The sequence below is a fragment of the Clupea harengus genome, chromosome 5, assembly GCF_900700415.2.
Source record: "Clupea harengus chromosome 5, Ch_v2.0.2, whole genome shotgun sequence".
In the NCBI taxonomy this organism is placed as follows: Eukaryota; Metazoa; Chordata; class Actinopteri; order Clupeiformes; family Clupeidae; genus Clupea; species Clupea harengus.
Window position 1 is genome coordinate 17808971 of NC_045156.1, and position 7991 is coordinate 17816961.

The 7991-nt window shown below is 46.7% G+C and overlaps 1 protein-coding gene across 3 annotated transcripts in view; it reads left to right on the plus strand.

The window, feature by feature from the left end:
- Positions 1–7991, plus strand: part of LOC105901888 (ras-related protein Rap-1A-like) — a 29969-nt gene that overhangs the window by 4863 nt on the left and 17115 nt on the right. The window contains exon 1 of one of the 3 annotated variants that reach the window (XM_031567940.2): positions 7606–7732. The exons of the other annotated variants lie outside the window; for them this stretch is intronic. The gene's annotated coding sequence lies outside the window, so the exon portion shown is untranslated. Of the gene's footprint in view, positions 1–7605; positions 7733–7991 lie in introns of those variants that run through there. 3 annotated transcript variants of the gene reach the window in all.

Consider the following 7991-nt stretch of genomic DNA (forward strand, 5'->3'; position numbering starts at 1 on the left):
AGGAGCCTCTCTTGTTCTGACGTGTAGTTTCTAGGTTTTAGTCTCCAGCATGAGAAAAGCAGCAGTCACTAAGAGAGTGTGTGTGTGTGTGTGTGTCTCTCTCCAGTCACTAAGAGGGAGGATGATCTAACATTAAGCTATGAGGTTTTGGATTCCTTTATTTGGTGCTAAACCACTTCGGTCTCTTTTTGTTACATTGGCTGGTCATTTAGAATCCAGATCTAGAGATCTCCCATATATCTTGTGTGTGTGTGGCCCTAGTGAGAGTGCACTGGTGTGTGTGGCCCTAGTGTGTGTGTGTGTGTGTGTGTGTGTGTGTGTGTGTGTGTGTGTGTGTGTGTGTGTGTGTGTGTGTGTGTGTGTGTGTGTGTGTGGCCCTAGTGAGAGTGCACTGGTGTCCTGGGTTGGGGGCGAGGCTGCAACCCTCAGCCCCAGCTGGCTTTCCTTTTAAGGCAAACTGGGAGAGACGAGAGGAGAGAGGAGAGGAGAGAGGAGAGGAGAGAGGAGAGGGGGACTGGAGAGGGGGACTGGAGAGAGGAGAGTGGGACTGGAGAGAGGAGAGGAGAGGGGGACTGGAGAGAGGAGAGGGGAGGAGAGTGGGACTGGGCCTCGCCTGATGAGAGGAGGGGAGAGGAGAGGGGCTGGAGAGAGGAGAGGGGAGGAGGCTGAGGAGAGGAGAGGAGAGGGGACTGGGCACACACACACACACACACACACACACACACACACACACACACACAGAGGGAACATGTCTGCTGGTCCCTCTAAAAGGCTTTTTGAGAGATGTAAGATTGTCAAATCACCCCCATACACACAATCCCACCCCCCCACACAAGCCGATTAACCAAATCTAGACGTGTATGGGGCTCCCAGGCGTGAGGGAGGCTGGAGCGGGGAGTAGGCCGGGTCCTTTTGGGGTCACCCCCTATTCTCCCCTCTTCCAGACCACAGGGTGTCTGGATAGCCCCGCCCCTCCCCAGAACCCCCTCTGAGGCCTGTAAAGTCTGTCGTGTGTGTGTGTGTGTGGTGTGTGTGTGTGATGTGTTGTATGCCCTGTGTGGGATGTGTGTGTGTGTGTGTGTGTGTGTCTACTGTATGCCCTGTGTGTGTGTGATGTGTGTGTGTGTGTGTGTCTACTGTATGCCCTGTGTGTGTGATGTGTGTGTGTGTGTGTCTACTGTATGCCTTGTGTGTGTGTGATGTGTGTGTGTGTGTGTCTACTGTATGCCGTGTGTGTGTGTGTGTGTGTGTGTGTGTGTGTGTGTCTACTGTATGCCCTGTGTGTGTGATGTGTGTGTGTGTGTGTCTACTGTATGCCTTGTGTGTGTGTGTGTGTGTGTCTACTGTATGCCGTGTGTGTGTGTGATGTGTGTGTCTACTGTATGCCCTGTGTGTGTGTGTGTCTACTGTATGCCCTGTGTGTGTGTGTGTGTCTACTCTATGCCCTGTGTGTGTGTGTGTGTGTGTGTGTTCCGTTTAAAAAAAATGCATTTTCCGTTTCACATTTGGTGAATTCCGTTTTTTTTTCCGTTTCAGCTCATTTTGTTCACCCTGAGGTAGATTGATGGCTTAAAATGACTGAATAATATGTGCCCTTCTTAGATTGTTGTTTGCCAGCATTAACAGAACAGAAGACTAAACATTTTTTGTTTTAAATGCGATTGGGAAGACGAGCGCGTGAATGTGACTGAATGTGGCTTTAGCGGAGATCTGTGGGTCAACCGTTGAAAAGGGGGGCGTGGCCGGAGCAGAGTTCAGCGCAGACGTGACATTTTCTCAGTGGTTTTTTCTTTAATTAATGTTTGTTCATCGTTGCAATCGTTGTTGTGTTTATTTGAAAGAAATATAGCCTTGCAGCCCAAAATACAGGGGAATTTGGGCGATTTGTATGAACAAAATGATGTTTCCGTTTCAAAGGTGCAATTCCGTTTCAAAGTGTTCATTCCGCGAATTCCGTCCGTTTTCCGTTATCGCGGAAAATCATTGGCCCTATGTTTATCTGCACAGCTCCAGTATGTGAGTGTGTTATCAATGGTAAACCCAGTGGGACTGGTGTGTGTGGTGCTGTGGATGAGTGGATGTGTGTTTTAATAGTGATGAGCCCAATGATTCATCCCCCTCGTGGGCAGGCTGCTTGTCCTCTCCTCTTCCCTCCTCTCCTCTCCTCCTCCCTCCTCTCCTCTCTCCTCTCCTCTCCTCTCCTTTCCACTCCTCTCTTCTCCATTCCTCTCCTCTCTCTCTCTCTCTCTCTCTCCCTTGATTGATTAATGGGGTCTGATTTAAGAAGAGAGGCTGCACCCGCTCACAGTGCTGCCTAGGATGGCTACTATCACTGTGGACGAGTGAATGGTTATCTCCCTCACACACTGACCAGTGATGGCGGACTGTCGAGTGAAGGGTTACCTACCTCCCTCCCTCACACACTGACCAGTGATGGTGGACTGTGTGGCGTTATCTCCCTCCCTCACACACTGATCAGTGATGGTGGACTGTGAAGGGTTATCTCCCTCACACACACACACACACACACACTGACCAGTGATGGTGGACTGTGTGGCGTTATCTCCCTCACACACTGACCAGTGATGGTGGACTGTCGAGTGAAGGGTTATCACCCTCACACACACACTGACCAGTGGTGGTGGACTGTCGAGTGAAGGGTTACCTCGATCACACACTGACCAGTGATGGTGGACTGTGTGGCGTTATCTCCCTCACACACTGACCAGTGGTGGTGGACTGTCGAGTGAAGGGTTACCCCCCTCACACACACACTGACCAGTGGTGGTGGACTGTCGAGTGAAGGAAGGGTTAATCATAGCTGGTCAGTGGTCAGTCGCTCCTCCTCCCTCAGACCTGCACTGAAGCTGTGGAGATTTAGAGAGGCAGCTCTGTCCCCTTTCTCTGTTCTCACCACGTCACCATGTCTGGAAGACCTGCCCCCCTCAGCCAACAGCGCCCCATGACCTTCTTGCTGTGAGGCGGCAGTGCCTGCACCTGAGCCCCCGTGCCACAGGGTTAAAGGGTTAATCAGTTAATCATAGCTGGTCAGTGGCCACTCCGTGTTTAAAGGGTTAATCATAGCTGGTCAGTGGCTCCTCTGTGTTAAAGGGGTTATTCATAGCTGGTCAGTGGCCACTCCGTGTTTAAAGGGTTAATCAGTTAATCATAGCTGGTCAGTGGCCACTCCGTGTTTAAAGGGTTAATCAGTTAATCATAGCTGGTCAGTGGCTCCTCCGTGTGAAGGGGTTAATCATAGCTGGCCTTTAAATGGAGGATCTGACCGTCTGTGACCTTAAAAGGCAAAACCCACCTTGTGTGTGTGTGTGTGTGTGTGTGTGTGTGTGTGTGTGTTGTGTGTGTGTGTGTGTGTGGGGGAATGAGCCTGGCAATCGGATGATCGCAAGTTTGCCATTCTTACAGAACTGGGGTGCGTGCGTGATGCCTATCAGTGGAGAGGCCATGGTTTGTGTGTGTGGGCTTTGGATGTTTCCTTTAATCTAAAGTGTGTATTTCTGAGTTTGCTTCAGACTTTTCCGTTAATCTGGTGTGTGTGTGTGTGTGTGTCTCTCAGTAGTGATAAAGGAACTTGTTCAGACTGAAACCCCACACTCACCCCGTCTCTCAGTCTCTGTCATTTCTCTCTCTCTCATATCTCTGTCTCTCTCATATATGTCTCTCTCAAAAGAAGCTTTATTGGCATCACCATAACGCTCTGCAGTATTGCCAAAGCATTTGGGTTGGATGTATAATAGGTGATTTATATAAACAATACATATATCTATACTAGGGCTGTGAAATTATTAAAAATTGTAATCAAATTAATCACAGGTTTTTGTGGATTAATCATGATTAATCACATATTACCAATTTTCTCAGTATATTTTTGTGAGAACAAAAAGATTTATGACAAAAGACGGATATATACATTTAAAGCAGCAATACGGAGTTCTGTTCTAAAACTAGTAAGCTAACTACCTAAAAGGCATGCAAAAACCTTGCAAAAACCAGCAACAGCCCAGCTGACACTGAGAGAAGCTTGCCAACACACTAACTGGTGTCTTTTGGCAGTTTAGATGGCAATGTCATGCGTGTGAAAGCTTTTCTTCCATTTTTGCAGGGGGTTCCAGCCCGTTACACAGAACTACATAGGGCATATCTTGGATGGCTAGTGGGGAAGACACAGGTGTTTATCTGTCCTTCACATGACCATATGCTATCAAAATGAATTTGAGGATGGTACCAACACTAGTTGCCTATAAAACCATACCTCAAAAAGCATAAAATTGTTGCATAGTGTTACTTTAGCTAACATGTTTTATTTTTTTATTCATAAAAAAAAACAATGGTGCTGCATCTCAGCAGTTCTTTAGCAGTTATCTTTGCTATTCCATATGGAACATTAATATAATCATCATTCTAAACAGAATTCGGGCTTCTTAGCCATTGTATGGTTGAATAAAAAAATTTTCTTTTCTTTTTAAATCAAACAGAAATTATTTGGGCTTCTTAGCCATTGTTTTTATAGGATGGTTGAAAATGTTTCTCTTTTGTCAAACAACCATTACCACACCATGACACAATCTAATGCCTCTAAAGGCCCTAGTGGTCGTTTTGTCTTCAATTGCCCAATTGCTTGCAACAGTTTGGAACTATTCTGCACATGCCTCTGCAAAGTGGCGCTCTTCTGTTTTCATGCACGTTAGTGTAAACGACTTTAACTTCCATTCGTTGGTGATTAGATGTGCAGTTACACCCAGGTAGTTATCGTTACTCACAGAGGTCCAGTGATCCCCTGTCAGCGCCACATGTTTCGTAGCAGCCAAGTCATTTTCCTTTTTTTTTCTTTTCAGCTTCATACAGCTTGTGGATTTTTGTCATTATTGTGCGTCTTTGCGGTGCTTTGATGCTCGCAAAACTTCGGTGAACCCCTCGTCCTCAACAATATTAATCTTTTTTGCAAGATTTGGCAACAGTGCTAGTCAACTTGTCACAGGCAGATTTAGTCAGGGGCCTACATTGTTAAGTGAGGGTGGTTTGGCGCATTCCACTTGAACTCCCCTCGCCGACCAACGCATTTTCTACGGTGAAACGATAACGTCTTCCCGCAGAGTGTACATATCACTTTGGTTTTATTGAATGTTCCATCTTTGGTTTTTTGGAACACAAACTTTCCAGAAAGTCCTCGGGTTCATCAGAATTATCCATGTTGTTTGTTTGTTTGGATAGCAGCTGTCGTCTGACTGCATTAGAAACTGCGACTAGTGCAGATTGGGTGGAATTATGGGTATATTGAAAGCTCATTCTGCGCCTGAGTTAAATGCGTAAAAAAAAAAATAACGCATTAATCCTGTAATTTAATCATAACGCGTTAACATCCCCCCCCCCCCCCCCTCTCTCTCATATCTCTTTCTCATCTCTCTCCCCACCTGCACCTCGAGCTCAGGCCCCTATCTGCACCTCCTGCTCAGGCCCCTATCTGCATACCTGCGTCTGCTAGCAGTTTGCGCGCCCCCCCCAGCCCCGTGGGTTGTCTGATCGTAGACGGAAAGAATGCGAGTCCACACTGAGGGGTGCAGCATCTGAAATGGTTTCATTGATGAGCCTTAAGTTAAGCAAAGGGCTACTCTCCAGTTTCCAGAGGCACTGCTGGTGTGTGTGTGAGAGTGTGTATGTGTGTGTGAGCGTGTATGTATGTATATATGTGTGTGTGTGTGTGAGCCTCAAGTTAAGCAAAGGGCTCCTCTCCAGTTTCCAGAGGCACTGCTGGTGTGTGTGTGAGAATGTTTGTTTGTTTGTTTGTTTGTGTGTGTGTGAGCGTGTATGTATGTAAGGGATAATGTATAGAACGCCGGTCATTATCGGGAAAATAAGCCCCGACAGGGCGAACAGCGCCCCGACGCGAAGCGGAGGGGTTTTGCTTCGCCCTGAAGGGGCTTATTTTCCCGATAATGACCGGCGTTCTATACATTATCCCGCTTATTACACGGCTACTTGCCAAAACGAAAAAATAACTTAACACAGTGTGTCTTTTTATAATATTATTTTAAGTACAATTTATTTGTTACCATTCGTGGTGTTAAAAAGCAGAGAAATAGTTCGCCAAAGACGTTGAACATTCTTTAGAACACAGCTGCTCAACTGTCAGCTGAAACTCAAGATCAGATCAGCTGACGTCGCTAAGCAACGGAATACACTGAGGTTGATAAATTATCGGACTACTTGCGGAGTGCTACGAAAGACGTGAATCCGAGGCAAAAAGGCCACTTCCCTTGACAGCGGTCAATTATGCATAGCAACGGTCAAATATGGAAAAATAGTTGACCACAGAACGTTGGGAAGCCCCATTCAAGTGAATGGAGCATTCTACAGCATTAAGAAGAGCCGTGTAATAAGTATATATATATGTGTGTGTGTGTGTGTGAGCCTTAAGTTAAGCAAAGGGCTCCTCTCCAGTTTCCAGAGGCACTGCTGCTGCTGCTGCTGGTGTGTGTGTGTGTGTGTGTGTGTGTGTGTGTGTGTGTGTGTGTGTGTGTGTGTGTGTGTGTGTGTGTGTGTGTGTGTGTGTATATATGAGTGTGTGTGAGCGTGTATGTATGTATATATATTAGGGCTGTCAATAGATAAAAAAAAAATTAACTAATTAATCTCACATTTTGAAATTCATTAATCTAGATTAATCGCGATTAAAAGTTTGTTTGCCTGTTTTTTTTTTTTTTTACTTCCAATGAAAAATATCTCAATTTCCATACATTGTCAATCAAATGAGCTGTGACACCCAGGTAATTGTCATTGATGACTGATGTCCAGTGGTCACCAGTAAGGGTGACGGTGGCAGCTTGCTCGAGGAGCTGAATTTTTCGTGCTCTCTCGCCGTCATAAAAGGAATGTTTGCGAGACACAATGGTGCCCCTCGACGGTAAATCGTAAGAGTTGTCTCCTGAAGCAATTCGAATCACCTCAGTCAGCCCAACGTCCTTACCTATGTTGATGGTCCGACAGTCACCGGCAACCCAAACTGCTAAAGCGTTGGTAACCTTTTCACGGACTGGTCTAGTTATTTTACTAGAGAAGTCGTAGAGTGTGGGTTGGTGATATATATATATGTGTGTGTGAGCCTCAAGTTAAGCAAAGGGCTCCTCTAGAGTTTCCAGAGGCGCTGCTGATTTATGATCAATTAATTTGAAGACGAGGACTCTGCCCAAAAAGGTCATTTGATGAAGGCATTTGGTGTTTGTTTCCTCACTGCTGATGCATAACTGTGTGTGTGTTCTTTTTAAAAACCCTATCTCTGCTGCTGCACGAGCGTCCTGAAAAGCCACCAGCCGTTGCAGACAGTCCGCTGTCTCCTATCTCCGCGCCATGTCAACCGGTTGTGGTTGTCCCAATCAACGTGTGTCTCCAGAGATAGAGCAGCCGTGTGTGTGTGTGTGTGTCCAGAGATAGAGCAGCCGCCACTCAGGCATCCGGTGCTGAGTCAGTCTCCATGACACCCCCCACCATCCCCCCCCTCCCAATCATGAGAAGGAGATGAGCTGCATCCTCATTTTCACTTTAAACTCTGTCATATACACAACCACACACACACACACACACACACACACACACACACACACACACACACCACTGCACAGAGGCACCTTCTCCTGTCGGGACACGGAGAACACTGTAGGAGGCCTCCTGCCTGAACGAGATTCCTCTGATACCCAGAATCCTGCTCTCCTTTCTCCAGGTAGGCCACATCTGATACCATAGACGTGAGGTGTGTGTGTGTGTGTGTGTGTGTGTGTGGGTAGCCCATGTCTGATACCATAGACGCAGTGTGTGGTCTGATACCATAGACGCAGTGTGTGTGTTTGTAACGTCTGATACCATAGACGCAGTGTGTGTTTGTAACGTCTGATACCATAGACGCAGTGTGTGTGTGTAACGTCTGATACCATAGACGCAGTGTGTGTCTGATACCATAGACGCAGTGTGTGTGTGTGTGT